The following is a 15985-nucleotide window of genomic DNA, read 5'->3' as shown; positions in this document are numbered from 1 at the left end:
TATTCGGATCCTTTCCAGTGAGGGGATTATTAGGATCTTTTCTAGTGAGGGGATTATTCGGATCCTTTCTAGTGAGGGGATTATTCTTGTGCGGGATTATTAGGATCCTTTCTAGTGAGAGGGATTATTAGGATCCTTTCTAGTGAGAGGGATTTTTAGGATCCTTTCTAGTGAGGGGATTATTAGGATCCTTTCGTGTGCGGGATTATTAGGATCCTTTCTAGTGAGGGGATTATTAGGACTTGTTCCCCTTTAATTGTTTTTAAAAAGGAGAAACCGTATGGGGGAAACAGAAGCAAACTGATGCATTCGAGGGGTTGTGGTGCTAAATCCGCTTCTAAGGAGAATAAATAGAGACATAGCATTGTAAATAAAGGATATAAGACTTCTTGTCGTCTCCTCCTTGGATAACACCGTTAAATTCACACCATGAAATGAAAAGGTCGTGTTTCGTCCATGAAACCCCAACGCTGCATTATAGGGGGTCTACGTTTAGTAACTTGGTAAAATAACAGGGGGGGGGGGGAGATTGAATAAAAGGTACCCCGCTGCCTGAGCCTCCCCCACCTCCGTTACAGAAAGTGGTGTGGTCACGCTGAGGCTGCATAGCACAGCAGGGGGTGATAATCATGTTGCACAGGTATCTCTGAGGCCCTAACGCCTGAGAAAGTAGCCCCACTTTGCACTCTGCCACGTGAGAGCTACGGGTAATTGCACTGCTGCGCAATAATATCCACAGGGCGCTACTGTGTTTAAGTTACCCAAGCATGGATTGGTAGAACCTGCAAATCTACGTAAGTACCAGCACTCACTGTCTAATAGCTAAATGATGAAAACAGTTGTAATGCAGAATAAACATTTAATAATAAAATGAACCAGAAATAAATCAAATGTGTTTGCAGAAACCAGTATCACAAATGGGCATGTCACAAAGTGAGGGGTGGGGGGGGGGGGGAAGGAAAAGGGGAAAAAACATGAAACACAAGGAATATACACAAAAAACGGAGAAAGGAAAGTATGCTAGGGGGGCGACGTTTCGAGGGACTACCTCTTCATCTGGCCCATTCCCCCTGGTCCAAAAGGACCGAGAGGTTCTTCCCTAAGCCTCCCTTCCCCTATACCTGGTCAAATCAGACACCCCTGAAAATAGATAGTAAACATATAGGGGCCTATGCAGAGAGGATCGGCAATAAATATCTCCTAGTATCTAAAATCTCCCAATTTTGGCGTATTTTTTGGTGCATATGCAGAAAGCTCAATGAGGCAATAAAATCTCCATGTGTCGCGATGGCGAGTATTAATCGCCGTTAATCTCGCCATCACGAACGGAGCAAGCTAGAATTGCCGAGAAATAGCATTACTGCTGTATTGTCTTGCGCGCGCGAGTATCGAGAGACCTGAAATGAAATTGGCGGGCTATTTCAATTGTACCTACTGTAACAGTTTTCTGTCAGTGGGTATCTGTGACTCGTCATGCACATTGGCAGTACACATAAACACAGGACTGCTGCCTAGTGCAGGGCTTCACATCGCAGCTGCTGGGCTTGGAGGGAGGGAGGGGGGTCAGGACTGCTGCCTAGTGCAGGGCTTCACATCGCGATCAGATTCTGGGCTTGGAGGGGGGTCAGGACTGCTGCCGAGTGCAGGGCTTCACATCGCGATCAGCTGCTGAGCGTAGGGGGAGGGAGGGGGGTCAGGACTGCTGCCGAGTGCAGGGCTTCACATCGCGATCAGCTGCTGAGCGTAGGGGGAGGGAGGGGGGTCAGGACTGCTGCGTGGAGAATGCCGGGTAAATGCGACATTGGACCTTATGTACAAAACTATGTTGTCGGATTCAGACATTCGAGCGGAAAGGGATAAAACATCTAACAAGTGCTTCAGACACGTCAGCTGTTTGTTTATTTATTTATTAAACTCACTGACAGCACTTCTCGCCATGTAAAGGCACGGTTACTGCCGCTTTTTTGTGGTGTGCACATTTGGCGTATAAAGCGCTAAAACGGACTGGCGAACTGGAGAAAACAACTGAAAGTGCCTCCCTGAATATGACGAAATTTAAAAAATGGCGATCTGCTGAAAAAAGCCACTTCTCGCCAATGCATCGGCGGATTTCTGTCTCCTAGAAATTCTCCTGGCGAATTTCACAAAACTCGCCACGATCTCACACCTTTCTGAATACAGGTAACCAAATTTGGCGAATACATGGCGAACACCTTGTATTCGGAGCTCTCTGCATAGGCCCCATAGTGTAAGCTAAATACAGCTAAACAGCTAATAGCAGGGCAGCAAAAATCCACTAATGGTACAGTTAAAGCTGAACACAGCTTGCAAGAAAGCAGCTTGCAAATGAGCACCAAGAGTCCACACAGTCAGTGAAAGGTTAATGAGAAAAATAAATGAAGTGGTCAAACCCTCAGTGGCTCTGCTCCTTCAGCTGCTCGTGTGGAGCACTCTTGCTGCCCTGCTATTAGCTGTTTAGCTGTATTTAGCTTACACTATTCCTTGTGTTTCATGTTTTTTCCCCTTTTCCTTCCCCCCCCCCCACCCCTCACTTTGTGACATGCCCATTTGTGATACTGGTTTCTGCAAACACATTTGATTTATTCTGGTTCATTTTATTATTAAATGTTTATTCTGCATTACAACTGTTTTCATCATTTAGCTATTAGACAGTGAGTGCTGGTACTTACGTAGATTTGTTAGTACTATACAGGGGAATAAGGGTCCCCTTTTGTTCCGTGCACCCTGCAATTGCATATATTTAACACCATCAGAGTGCTGTCTATCGTCCCCCTTTTACCATTGGTACAACCTGGTTCTCCCACTTACAGATCAGGTTTTCAGGATATCCCTGCTTCTGCACAGGTGGCTCAAAAAGCCCTTGCTTCAGCACAGGTGGCTCAATCAGTACCTGCTTCAGCACAGGTGGCTCAATCAGTTCCTGCTTCAACACAGGTGGCTGAATCGGAGGCTCAGTCTTTGAGCCTCTGATTGAGCCACCTGAGCTGAAGCTGGGATATCCTGGAAACCTGATGTTGGGGGGAGCGGGGGTATTGAGGACTGGATCTGAGCCCCCCAGCTCTAAGGTTTGAAGAGATTGCCGCTGATGTTACAGCATAAAACAAAGCCGCATTAAGTCGCAGCGACCTCATCTTCAATATTAGGTGGTAAACCCAAAAAGACAAAGCAAGTATTTGACAAAATAGCCTTTTAATCTTCCAGTGCAGGGTTTAGCCAGGATTATATTTTAGTTGGGCCGGGCTCCCATCTGTTAGAAAAACAGCACAGAAAAAAAAGAGAATACATGTTTAACGCCGATATTAAATCCAGATACAGAACATGTCAGAACAGATGTTCCGTCACGCCCACCTCTTTCACTCGTCCATACAGTACATACAGTATATATAGTACATATATACTGTACATATATAGCAACAAGCCTTGGTTTATCTCAAATTCTCCTCCAGCAAAGCTACAATATGGAACACAGGAACGTGCAGTAGATATGAGCTGTATAACGCAGCCCCGCAGAACACGACCCCGTTATAACACCGTGCAGGGCCGTCCTGTTACAACGGGGTTTCAAATGTGTTAATAGTTTGGAAATACAGACGTTTACATCAATGGCACCGAACCAAAGCCTGTCCTGCTGGTGCTGTCTTGTGCGCGTGCGGACACAAATGATTCAGCACGATGTGGAATTAGTAGGATTAGACTTTAATAAAAGAACAGGGGCAGTCTTTCAGAGATTAGAGATCTATGGGTTTTTTCTCTAATCTGGTGCTGTTTTTTTACATTGTCTTTGCACCTGGAAACCGTTGGTAGGTAGCCCCTATGTGGGTAGCCCCTATGTGGGTAGCCCCTATGTAGGATGCTTATAAAGGTAATAATAAGAAGCTTTGGCGGCGCGTTTGAAATCCCACCACAAAATGCACAAGTTTTTAGAACACATTTCTACCGTAACGTGTTTAGAAATCTTTCCACTTTTTTCTTTATTGCACCAGGTTCGTTATTTTAGGGGGGGGGAGGGGGCATTACTTTTCTGGATCATGGATTTGTTGTTGTTTTTTAACATGCATCTGTTGGCATTAAAAATATATATATAATTTGTTTCCATGAAGGTGAGAAATTGGCGTTAAACCGAAGCCCAGCGCAGGAAGAAGGGCTGGCGGCCGTGGATAAAAAGTCCTTATTTAATTGGCATAATGTCACAACAAGAGAAGAAAAGAAAGGTCCTCACGCGGGTGGTGCTTTTATATCCGATATCAGATCTCATTGATAACGCGTCACGCGACGGATAGCGCGTCACGCGACGGATGGCGCGTCAGAGTACCTTTTTCCTTCTCTTCTGCCACTATGCCAATGAAATCGTTCCATTTTATCCACTGCCTCCAGCAACTTTACTTGGGCTCCGGTTTGAACTCCAATTGCTCACCTTCCTGGGATGCTGAGCCTGACGCCCGCCTGCAGGGACGAAGATTCATTCGGTGGATGGTACCGTGAATACCCGAGTAGCTATATAACAGAGTGGGACCGTTTATTCCCATATCAGCCAGCGTGGTCACAGTGGGTACTACTCACCTATTTGTGGGAGTATATGGGGTGTGGTTCGGACACCCATCGTGGGGCACTTCCGTTCTGCGGGGTCCCCCCCGCCCCCATCCCCGCACGGGGTATTACGGGGTATTATGCTGAGACACACACGGAAACTTGTCTTCATGCTCTCCGCCATTTTGTGCTCTCTGCCATGTAGCAAGCTTTTTACTCACAGATTTAGTATCGAGGAAGGGAGAATTGACGCAGAATGTGATGCATCTCATTATAATAATAATAACTTCTCACAAGCTCCTTCTATTGACATTCCCTAAATCGCAAGTTGGCGCCCATGGGTCACGAAGTGTATAAAACTTCTTGATACATGAATGGAAAGAGACACTGCAATATTTCCATCACACGTGAGTACTTCTTTGGTGGTGGCAGCGGATTAAAGATATATATTGTGACGGATTGGGGGCAGACATAACTCATTTGAGGGACCTTGTGTAGGTGAAAGGTGAGTCGACTAGTTGGCTGTGTGTATTGACCCTTGTCTCGTATACAAGTCACGTGCTCGCAGCTGTGCCGTACGGGACAAATGGTGGAGGAAAACTTTATACATTAAATACTTTCTTTGACTCCTACTTCCATAAATTGCATTCCCATTCCATAGAAAAACAAGGCTCATTGAACAGTACTTTGGTAATAGAGAACATAACCCAGGAAAATAGCAAGTGGGCCGCACACTTCTGTGATTCATAAAACTAGACACGGCATATTTCGAATATTTGGTTACAATCCTCTTAAACAGTATCTGTTGCCAAGTGACGCGGAGTAATTTAATTTGCATGGTTTACGCTAATCCGTGTGGTCCGAAGCTTTTCTTGGCATTCATAACACATCACAGAGGAATCCTGCGCTGCCGTGCTGTGCGCAGAGAAACATATGCACACAGCGTTTCAAATTCAACCTCCGCTCACTCCCATCAGTTCCGTCCCCGAGATAATGGGCATTCATTGAGCACACTGAGAGCCTCGGTGCGGGGGAGGTGTCGGCAGCTACTCTCTCCATGTGAACGCTGGGCTAACATCCAATGGAAGGGCTCATTGTGTGGAATCCTTTTCCATGATCAAACGCTGCAGTGAAATCATACGATGAACGAGGAAAATCACTGAGCCTCCCCTCCCGGAAATCTCCATCCTGCTGCAGGTTGTGTTGATAAGAGGCCATATGCTACTCCCTGAGGCAATGGCACCAAACATGCCTGCCACGAGAAGTATGTGTACGGTACCGGACGTGCCCTCCCACATAGGGGTAATTCTATATATTCATGCGTCCCTTTCTGGATTCCAGCCCCCACTAACTACCTGCATAGAGAAAGCAATCCTGCAGGTTTTAGTTAATAATCATTGTTTGTTCTTGTATAGCACTGCTAGCTTTACACACACAGGTGCCTGTCCCGTGGAGCTTACAATCTGTTGTTGGTGCCTGAGGCACAGGGAGATAAAGTGACTTGCCCAAGGTCACAAGGAGCTGACACCGGGAATTGAAGCAGGTTCCCCTGCTGCAAACTCAGTGCCAGTCAGTGTCGTTACTCACTGAGCCGCTCCTTCTCCTGCTTCACACTCAGTGCCAGTCAGTGTCTTTACTCACTGAGCCGCTCCTTCTCCTGCTTCACACTCAGTGCCAGTCAGTGTCTCACTGAGCCGCTCCTTCTCCCAGGTTCCCCTGCTTCACACTCAGTACCAGTCAGTGTCGTTACTCACTGAGCCGCTCCTTCGCCTGCTTCACACTCACTGCCAGTCAGTGTCTTTACTCACTGAGCCGCTCCTTCTCCCAGATTCCCCTGCTTCACACTCAGTGCCAGTCAGCGTCTTTACTCACTGAGCCGCTGCTTCTCCCAGGTTCCCCTGCTTCACACTCAGTGCTAGTCAGTGTCTTTACTCACTGAGCCGCTGCTTCGCCTGCTTCACACTCAGTGCCAGTCATTGTCTTTACTCACTCAGCCGCTCCTTCTCCCAGGTTCCCCTGCTTCACACTCAGTGCCAGTCAGTGTCTTTACTCACTCAGCCGCTCCTTCTCCCTTATGCACATGACAGGAAGGGCGGTTAAAACATTATCGGTGTGGAGCTTTGAGGAGTCATTGCACAGAATAACGGTACGTTAATGTGCTATTGAAGGGACTGTAAGATGCATTGTGTCTTAGCACTGCTTAGTCTTGGATGTTCTGCAGCTGCTCACACTGTTTTTGGGATGTGGGGGTCTTTTCTGTCTGACCCATTGAAGCAGTTGTCTAAGCGACATTTTAAGGAAAAGAAATGGACATGGTTTGATGCAGGGGTCTCTGGAGCTGAACTGCGCTGGTTTCCGCTCCGGGGACCCCCTGCTTCCCAGGATGCTTACCTGGGGAAGGGGTGGCCGGTAGCAGCCCCAGCTGGGCTAGCTGGGGATATAGAAATAATGGCTTAAATGTCCCACGCTACACGCCCAATAGGAAGCCGTGACATCATCCCTCGTGTCTTCCTATTGGCTCACGTGTCTGGGAGTTTTAAACTGCACACCCACCGCGGGAAGCAGGGGGTGGCCCGGAGCCTGGAAATTAACGCAATTCACCCCCCGAAACCCCTGCCCATATCTTATATAAAACAACAACTCGCGTCTCTTGGGCGGCCACTTTCATTGCTTTAGAGCCCAAATCCCTTGGCGTTCATGATTTGGCGTTCTTCAGCCGCGGGGTGATACCAGTTTCGGGAAGGAGGCTCTGTCTGGGCCTCGGGAACCAAAATAAATGGTAAACTGCAAGGAAGGGGCCCGCGGGGCCGACACAATTCTATGTACAGTGCTGGATACACTGTCAACAATATGACTTTCTTGTATATATATTTATGTGTATATATATATATATATATATATATATATATATATATATATATATATATATATCATACAGTGCTTTCACTGCAGCAAGGGATTCTGGGAGATGACATGCAAATGAGCACACCATGTCACCTTTTGTCTGAAATCCATTTTACATGGAACCCTTATAAGATAATGCTCGCTGTTAACACAGCTTTTAAGCACAGCATGGGAATCAGATGCAAAGCCAGAGAAACTGAGAGTGGTTTTCGACAGCACCCCCAATCTGGGAATACCCACCTGCGGAGGAGGAGGTGAACAGTGCATGCAGAGTATGACCAGCCAGTGTGGCTGCTTGGAAAAAGAGCACCCCCAAATTGGAACTCCCAACATGCACTGAAGTGAATTCAGGGTCCCTGAGGAGGGTCCTGAATCCGAGATGCGGCACCCGCCAAAATCAGGAGAACCGCGTGCAGAGGATGCAAAAAGCAAGCTCTGATTTTGCAGCCAAATCCACGCCTTTGTACCTGTCCCCGGGACTCCAGAATCCACCAGGGGGAGGAGACCAGCTTCAAAGGTTGCCGCGTGTGGTGTGGCTGGATGCAGCTATCACACCCAGCAGACGCACGTGGTAACCGCTCAGACAAGACCTGTGTATACTAGGCTCTCCAGGATGTCGTGTACTGCCAGGGATGAGCCGATAGTAAGTGTGACTTACTGGTTGCAGTGACTGGGGATGGTGGTCCTTTCTCACCTTCCCTGCTACTGCAGGAACAGGACTATTGTTTCCAGGACGTGAGGGATTTCACCAGGGGGAGCCTGTAACCTAGTGTCCCTGGCTATGGATTTCCCGGCCCTGGCACATAAGAGGTGTTATATACGGTATATATATGCAGTGTGTGTGTATATATATGTATACAGTGTTCGACAAACCTATACATTTGCTCGCCCCGAGCGAGTTGATTTAGCATCGTGGCGAGCTCCTATTGGCCAAAGCAGCACATATGTGGTACTAGGTGGCGAGTAGATTTTTTTTGTTCGCCGAGTAGATTTTTTGGTGATTTGTTGACCACTGTATGTATATATACGCACGACCCATAGCGTAAAAAAGTACATTTAATGTTAAAAAAAGGATTGGGAGAGGGATTAAGAACACTCACAAAAATATTAGTAATTCAAGCAATTTGTGATAATAATCACCGCCAACAAGGTAACACAGTCCTGAATCACACCAACAGATAATCGATATTCCTGTTCGGTTCACCAGTATAAGTTCATCTTCTGATCGATGCACAGAAAGTGCTCTGTGTCTCTGCTTGGGATGCAGTCTACAAGCAAACACAGCCTCAATCCAGCTCCATGAACGCTCTGATATATATATATTCCCTGCCCTTGGGAACTTACCATCAAAGTGAGATGTTGGGAGACTTACAGATACCACAGTAAGAGCCGTCCAGAAGTCCAGGCCAGTGAAACGCTTTATTCAGAAGCGGTGATTTTAGATTTGATTTAAAGGTGGCAAGACCAGTTGGCTGGTGTATAGAGTGTGAGGGAGTAATACAGATAGGTGAAGGAGAGAAAGATATGAGCAGACAACCAGGGGTATAGCAACATGTCAAAACGGAGATGTATGTAGGGCGGAAAAGAGGCTTCATGGTGAGCATTACTTTGTAATGAGATGATAAAGGAAACTGATGTATGTCCCTGGGTGCGATCATTGTAAGACCTTTAAAATACAGAGTTTACTTGCCTAGATACAGTAATCTATCTTGAAAATGTTCCCCAAGGTGAATTAAAAATCAATATGGCTGCCAAGGAACTTCCTGTCAACTCTTCCTAACAGAACATTGGTATGGCAAAGTGTTTCACTCTGGCAAACAGGAGGTCCTAAGGGCATTTTCTTGCCAGTTTGTTGGATATCCTCCAATACCTTACTGTAAATTAAATAAGTATCCCCGTGCAGGTTTCACAAAGGGGAAAAACAATGCAGTGAAAGGAATAAGGCGAGGACCTAGAAAGTCTAATTACATATTTTATTCATGACGTGTTTCTTATAAAGCCGGGATGATGAAGCAGAGAAAACTCTGTCTGAGATACACCAGTGACTTGCCTTGGCGTTATTGATCGGCGCGGTCGCTTAACCACAGAGGTTTGTCAGTGTTTACAAGTTCTGAAGCATTTGATCATGTAGAAAGGACAATCTAAACAAGGCGGACAGCAGGACTCATCCCTGGGACTAATAGTCATTTGTCTTGTAAAGAGCAGGCTGGTGGAAGACTTGAATTACTCAGCTGTGAAATAGTAAAAGCTTCAGCTTCCCCTGAATTCATCACTGAATGTCACTCGCCCGTATTACTTTGTAGAGGGAGCTTCTAACTGATTGTATTACCCTGACAGTACGGGAAGGCATTCCTGTTACCAGCATCCCCTGTAGTGATGGGGTTAAAAATGGAGCATGACTTGAAATCTTAACTTAATCAATCATGTTTCCCCCAAAAGTATGATGTACTCGTATTCGAACACTGCATAACATTCAATCCCGCTTTGTGTTATGAAGTGACACACCACACGATTTGCTTCACTTGAATTGTTGTTAAATGTGCGTTCCCCCACTTCTTACTGTGCGTTCCCCCACTTCTCACTGTGTGTTCCCCCACTTCTCACTGTGCGTTCCCCCACGTCTCACTGTGCGTACCCCCACGTCTCACTGTGCGTTCCCCCACGTCTCACTGTGCGTTCCCCCACGTCTCACTGTGCGTTCCCCCACGTCTCACTGTGCGCTCCCCCACTTCTCACTGTGCGCTCCCCCACTTCGCACTGTGCGCTCCCTCACTTCTCACTGTGCGCTCCCCCACTTCTCACTGTGCGCTCCCCCACTTCACAATGTGCGCTCCCCCACTTCTCACGGTGCGCTCCCCCACTTCTCACGGTGCGCTCCCCCACTTCTCACGGTGCGCTCCCCCACTTCTCACGGTGCGCTCCCCCCACTTCTCACTGTGCGCTCCTGTAGACGGACGTTCACAGAGGTACACAACTTGGTGACGTTTATAATGTGAAATTATAATAAGGCTTTATTGTGCTTTTTCCTTTTCATCAGGAAATCCTTCCAAACACAGGGGGGGGGAACAAAGCTTCTATTCACTTGGGAGTATTTCTAGTGAAACACTATGCAATAATTCACATCTCCCTTAGTCAAGCATTTCTCGCAGCCCAAAAACATATAGCATGAAATAAGCAGATATAAGCAGTCTCTTAAGAATAAAAGTCTTATCTGTTTCTTGGAGGGAAAATCTTCTCACTTCCTGGTTCAACTTCAGGTGTAGTAGTTTTCCCTGTGTCTTGAAATCAGCTCTGCTGTGCAGAGCTCAAGACTGGTCAGCTCCAGAGATCTGGGTTTCTTTTGGTCAGTCTCTCCTGGGACTCAAGAACCTCTGCTCTGTCTCTCCAAAGGTCAGCTCTCAGTCAGAGCTAAGGAGAGTCACTTCCTGTCTGAACAGACAGGTTTTTGTAAACAATCTAATCAGGCAGGTGGTATTTAGTAATTAACTACCGCGCTGCTAGATTAAAGGCACATTACTGAACAGGGATAAGTCCCCTGTTACATACCTCCCCTGTTTGTGGGAAGCTCAGGCTTACCACGGCCAAAGCCCATCCTTCCACTCTCATTCGAGATCTTTCTGTGACTTGAATGAGAGTGGATGGAGGAAGAGAACCCTCTGTCCCGCTGGGATTGGAGCCCTTTCTCCAGTTTATTTTTGTCTCCTCCCGAAGATGCTTGAGATCAGCACTCCTCAGTCGCTCGAGGAGGACTTTTTCCACGTAAAGTCTTTTTATCGCGTGCGCGGTCTTGAGATTTCTGTTGCATCGGGCACTCCTCTTTTAGTAGACAAATTGTATGGCAACAGTTGTAGAGCAGTTAGGACTAGCCCTTAGAGTTTTCTGCTCTTGAAGTGGTCTTTCTGCAGCTTCTCCACACCACGGAGTCACCAGTTCAGCTTCTTCAGCTAAGGATTCTTCTGGCTTTGATTCTGCACTCCTACCTCTGTTTGTTGCCTGTTGGGCAGCTGTAGGTTTGGCTAGTGCTTTCTTTGGTGGCTCAAACTTCGTAATTTTGTTTTGAAGTTGCGTGGAGTCCCCAACTCACACTGTACCCTTGTCCTTACGGGCATTAGTTACTGTTGGATACTGGTGCTTGGGCAGAGCCAATACCTTTTTCCGTATTGGAGGAATCTGTATCAGAGTCTCCTTCATATTCTGGAGCTCTGTAATTTGTGTCGTCAAGGTTGCCGCTGTGTCTGTTTTCTCCTTGGTGTACTGACTCAAGGGAATGGAACAGTCTCTCTGCTTCAGTTTCTGAGCCTTCTCACGCTCCCTCTCATACAGAGTCACCTGGTATGGAAGCTCCGCTTCCAACGATGCTCTGAAGACATGCAGCGTGGCCTTTAGCTCCTCATACTGCTCTGTGGGGACGTACTGGGTATTCAGACGTTCCTGCAGCGCTTGTACCTCTTTAGCAGCTTGCAGTTTTTCTTCCTGTAGCGTTTGCTGCTTCTCCTCAGCATACTGGAGGTGTGTACGCAGACCTTGCATTTGGTTCTGCAGTCGGTGCTCTGCGTCACATTTTTCCTTGACTTCTTCTGTTAACTGAAAATTTTCTTCTTTCAGTTTTAAGTTTTCTCTTTTTAATCTTGAACTTTCTCCTTTTTCAGTCTCTGTATTCTTCAGGGCTTCTTTGCAGTCCTCCTTCCATTTACGCACATCTGCTTTGAGAATGACAATCTCCTGGCGTGAGACTTCCTTCTCTAGGTTGAGGGTCTGAAGCTCCTTCTGAGAGACTTTGAGATCTGTTTCAAGATTACCAATAGTTTCTTTAGCAATGTCCAGCTCCTCAGTGAGACTGTGTAGTTCCTTTCTGGAAACTTCCAGGTCTGTGCGGCAGCTGTTGGTCTCATGATGTGAGGCATCAAGTGCTCTGCGGAGTGTCTGAACCTCTTTCTGAGATACGTCCACTTCTATCCGGACACTGTTGACCTCCTGTTGTGAGGCATTCAGCTCTATACGAAGAGTGTGAACCTCTTGCTGGAAGACTGTCATCTGCTTCAGTGCCTCCTCATACTTCCGCTTTAGCGTAGCCACCATTTTATCAGATTGGCTCTGCTTTTCATCCATGACGGAAATAGTAGCCTTTGCAGTATCTAGCTCAGTCTTGAGATCGTCCAATTCTGTCCTGGCTAAAGAGTAAATTGTGAGCACATCTTTTTGTAGCCTCACGTTATTTTTCTGTAGCTCAGCATTATTTTTTCTCTCTCTTCCTAATTCTTCACAGAGCAGATCACAGTCATGCCTGGCAATTTTCAGGGCGTCTTCAGGGCTGGTCAAGAGATCGTCACTCACTGGTTCCGGCTCCGCTTCCCTGGGATGACTGGTTGAGGGTACCTCACTGTTGGCACCGGACAGACACTTCTTTGGGCTACACGACTTCTGCCTTGGGCCCTCTGGATATTCGGTTAACCGTGGGACGAATTCTCCATTTTCTCTAGGCTGCAGGGCAACTCGGTCCCCCTTTTCCTCCACAGGATCTGCGGACGTGTCTGTTCCTTCCACGGTAAGTGAAGAACTGCTTTTCTTTTTCCGCCTTTTTAATTTGGATGACACCGTCCCTTCAGGGATATTGGGGTCTTCATCTTCATTTGAAATTTTAGCAGCTTCATTATATACGCCAGGCTTTTCTTGCAGTTGCTTTAGCTGACAGAAATATTGGGTGATCTGCTGCTCCCGCTCTGTCTCCTGTTGATCATATTCGTCATCAAAGGGAGCAGTCTTTTCTGTTCGTGCCGATTTTAAGGCACCCTCACCATTCTTGGGGTGTTTTGTAGGGTTGACTCGGTTCGGGTTCCCCATAAGAGATGTCTTCCTCTTTATTGGACTGGAAGGGCCACTCTTCCGTGGGGTAGGGTTCATTACAGGAACGCTGCATCTTGTCCTCCATTTTTAGGCTATCATGTGTAATTTTCTTCCTGACCTCAGGAGGCGCTATTGCAGCTGTTGCCACTGTATTTGCTAGAACCCCCAATTGTGGTAGTCCTACAGATGGGCATATTTTGCTTGTAGAGGTCGTAGCTCTCACAGGCATCTCTGTAGACTTTTCTTTCTTGGGTAATTTTACAATATCAGCAGTACTGTGCATGCATTTTCTCTCATCAGGTATACAAGTTGTGCAGTTGCTAGGTACAAAAGTCTATTTGCTTTACACCATTTTCTTGCAGGGTGCAATCTCCCCGCTTCAGCATCAGAATTTGGTTTTCTGCCTGAGTTCAGTAATTTTCAGTCTCATCTTTGGGTATTATGGCATTCACACTTCACACTTTGGGTGTCTGTTTTTGCTCCCAAGATATATATAGGCAGACTTTTTTACTTGCAGAAAAAAAACATTCTTTGCAGTTGACTATTTCTTTCATTCCCGGCAGGGTGACTCAACATTCAGCAATTGGTTTTGAAAAACCTTTTACACCGTTCAGAAATCACTTTTTCCCCTATAGGGCAATTTTACACTCAGCATTTGTTTGCTAAAAATTCCCCTGCTTCAGCACATTCTTGTATCAATGTTCACACTTTTCTGCATATACTCCATTCACAGCTGGTAGTCCTATGCGGTGTGGCAACCTTTATTTGCAAAATCAGTACCACTCGTGGGTCACCATCTGTATTCACTGCTTCAGCGAAACTTTTGAAAACAACAAACACCTATCCCTTTTCCAGGGCTGACTCACTTCTTGAACCCTGACTATGCCTGAAAGGCAAACCCCCTATTTCAATGACCATATTACACTTTGTGATAGGCAAATTAAGGTTTAGCTACTTCAGCAGTCTCTTCTGGGTTTTTGTAAGTTTCAGTGCAGTGTGGTTTCAGTGGTGTGTATCCCTTTAATTCCGATCTCTGCTGCATGAGGTTTTTTTTTTTTTTTCTCAAACTGTTTGTAGGCAAAAAGCATAAAAAAAAAATTTCACATAAAAATCTCCGGTCCTTTTTAACTACAAAGACACCTCTTGTCCCACCTCGGGCACCATATGTTTCACTTGGGAGTATTTCTAGTGAAACACTATGCAATAATTCACATCTCCCTTAGTCAAGCATTTCTCGCAGCCCAAAAACATATAGCATGAAATAATGCAGATATAAGCAGTCTCTTAAGAATAAAAGTCTTATCTGTTTCTTGGAGGGAAAATCTTCTCACTTCCTGGTTCAGCTTCAGGTGTAGTAGTTTTCCCTGTGTCTCGAAATCAGCTCTGCTGTGCAGAGCTCAAGACTGGTCAGCTCCAGAGATCTGGGTTTCTTTTGGTCAGTCTCTCCTGGGACTCAAGAACCTCTGCTCTGTCTCTCCAAAGTTCAGCTCTCAGTCAGAGCTAAGGAGAGTCACTTCCTGTCTGAACAGACAGGTTTTTGTAAACAATCTAATCAGGCAGGTGGTGTTTAGTAATTAACTACCGCGCTGCTAGATTAAAGGCACATTACTGAACAGGGATAAGTCCCCTGTTACAGCTCCCTGTAAGAGGACATGTGCAGAGGTATGCAATGGAGACTGTTTCTTGTAGGGGAAGGCTTCTTTGTTCTTCTGGTGTCCACACCTTTGGGCGATAAGGCAATGTCAGGATCCAGGTTTAGAAGTACTTCCCCCTGTGTCTTACTGGCATCGTGCAGTCTAGTCCTTCTGCAGCTCAAGACACCTGTTCCTATGGTCAGTCCCACAATTTGTGAGATTCAGGAACAATCTCACTTCCTGTCTCAAAGGCAGGCTTTTCTAACAATCCTAATCACCCAGGTGGTGTTGGTTAATTGACTACCAGCAGTTAACCACCACACTTTTGGATTAGAGGCACATTTCCTGAACAGGGATAAATCCCCTGTCACATACCTCCCCTGTTTGTGGGAAGCTCGGGCTTGCCACGGCCAAAGCCCATCCTTCCACTCTCATTCTAGATATCTCTGTGACTTGAATGACAGTGGATGGAGGAAGAGAACCCTCAGTCCCGCTGGGATTGGAGCCCTTTCTCCAGTTTATTCGTGTCTCCTCCCGAAGGTGCTTGAGATCAGCACTCCTCAGTCGCTCGAGGAGGACTTTTTTCAAGTATAGTCTTTTTACTGCGCGCGCAGTCATGAGATTTCCCTTGTGTCGGGTGCTCCTCTTATTGTAGGCAGCCTGTATGGCAACAGTTGCAGAGTGTTTAAAAACAGCCCTTTGAGTTTTCCGCTCTTGAAGCTGTCTCTCTGCACTTTTTCCACTCAATGGAGTTGCTAGTTAAGAGGACATGTGCAGAGGTATGCAATGGAGACTGTTTCTTGTAGGGAAAGGCTTCTTTGTTCTTCTGGTGTCCACACCTTTGAGCGATAAGGCAATGTCAGGATCCAGGTTTAGAAGTACTTTCCCCTGTGTCTTGCTGGCAGCATGCAGTCTAGTCCCTCTGCAGCTCAAGACACATGTTCCTATGGTCAGTCCCACAATTTGTGAGATTCAGGAACAATCTCACTTCCTGTCTCAAAGGCAGGCTTTTCTAACAAACCTAATCAGCCAGGTGGTGTTGGTTAATTGACTAC

General features: G+C 46.4%; 2 protein-coding genes across 2 annotated transcripts in view; one reads left to right on the top strand and one right to left on the bottom strand.

The window, feature by feature from the left end:
• The window catches only part of ARHGAP39 (Rho GTPase activating protein 39), a 346600-nt gene that overhangs the window by 251884 nt on the left and 78731 nt on the right, over positions 1-15985 (top strand). The window lies entirely within an intron of this gene.
• LOC142475500 (fucolectin-6-like) overlaps positions 1-15985 on the bottom strand; it is a 406232-nt gene that overhangs the window by 389441 nt on the left and 806 nt on the right. The gene's annotated exons all lie outside the window — the stretch shown is intronic.

Source organism: Ascaphus truei, chromosome 2, assembly GCF_040206685.1.
Source record: "Ascaphus truei isolate aAscTru1 chromosome 2, aAscTru1.hap1, whole genome shotgun sequence".
Taxonomy (NCBI): domain Eukaryota; kingdom Metazoa; phylum Chordata; class Amphibia; order Anura; family Ascaphidae; genus Ascaphus; species Ascaphus truei.
The sequence above is the reverse complement of the archived record's forward strand: the minus strand, read 5'-3'. Positions and strand labels throughout refer to the sequence as shown.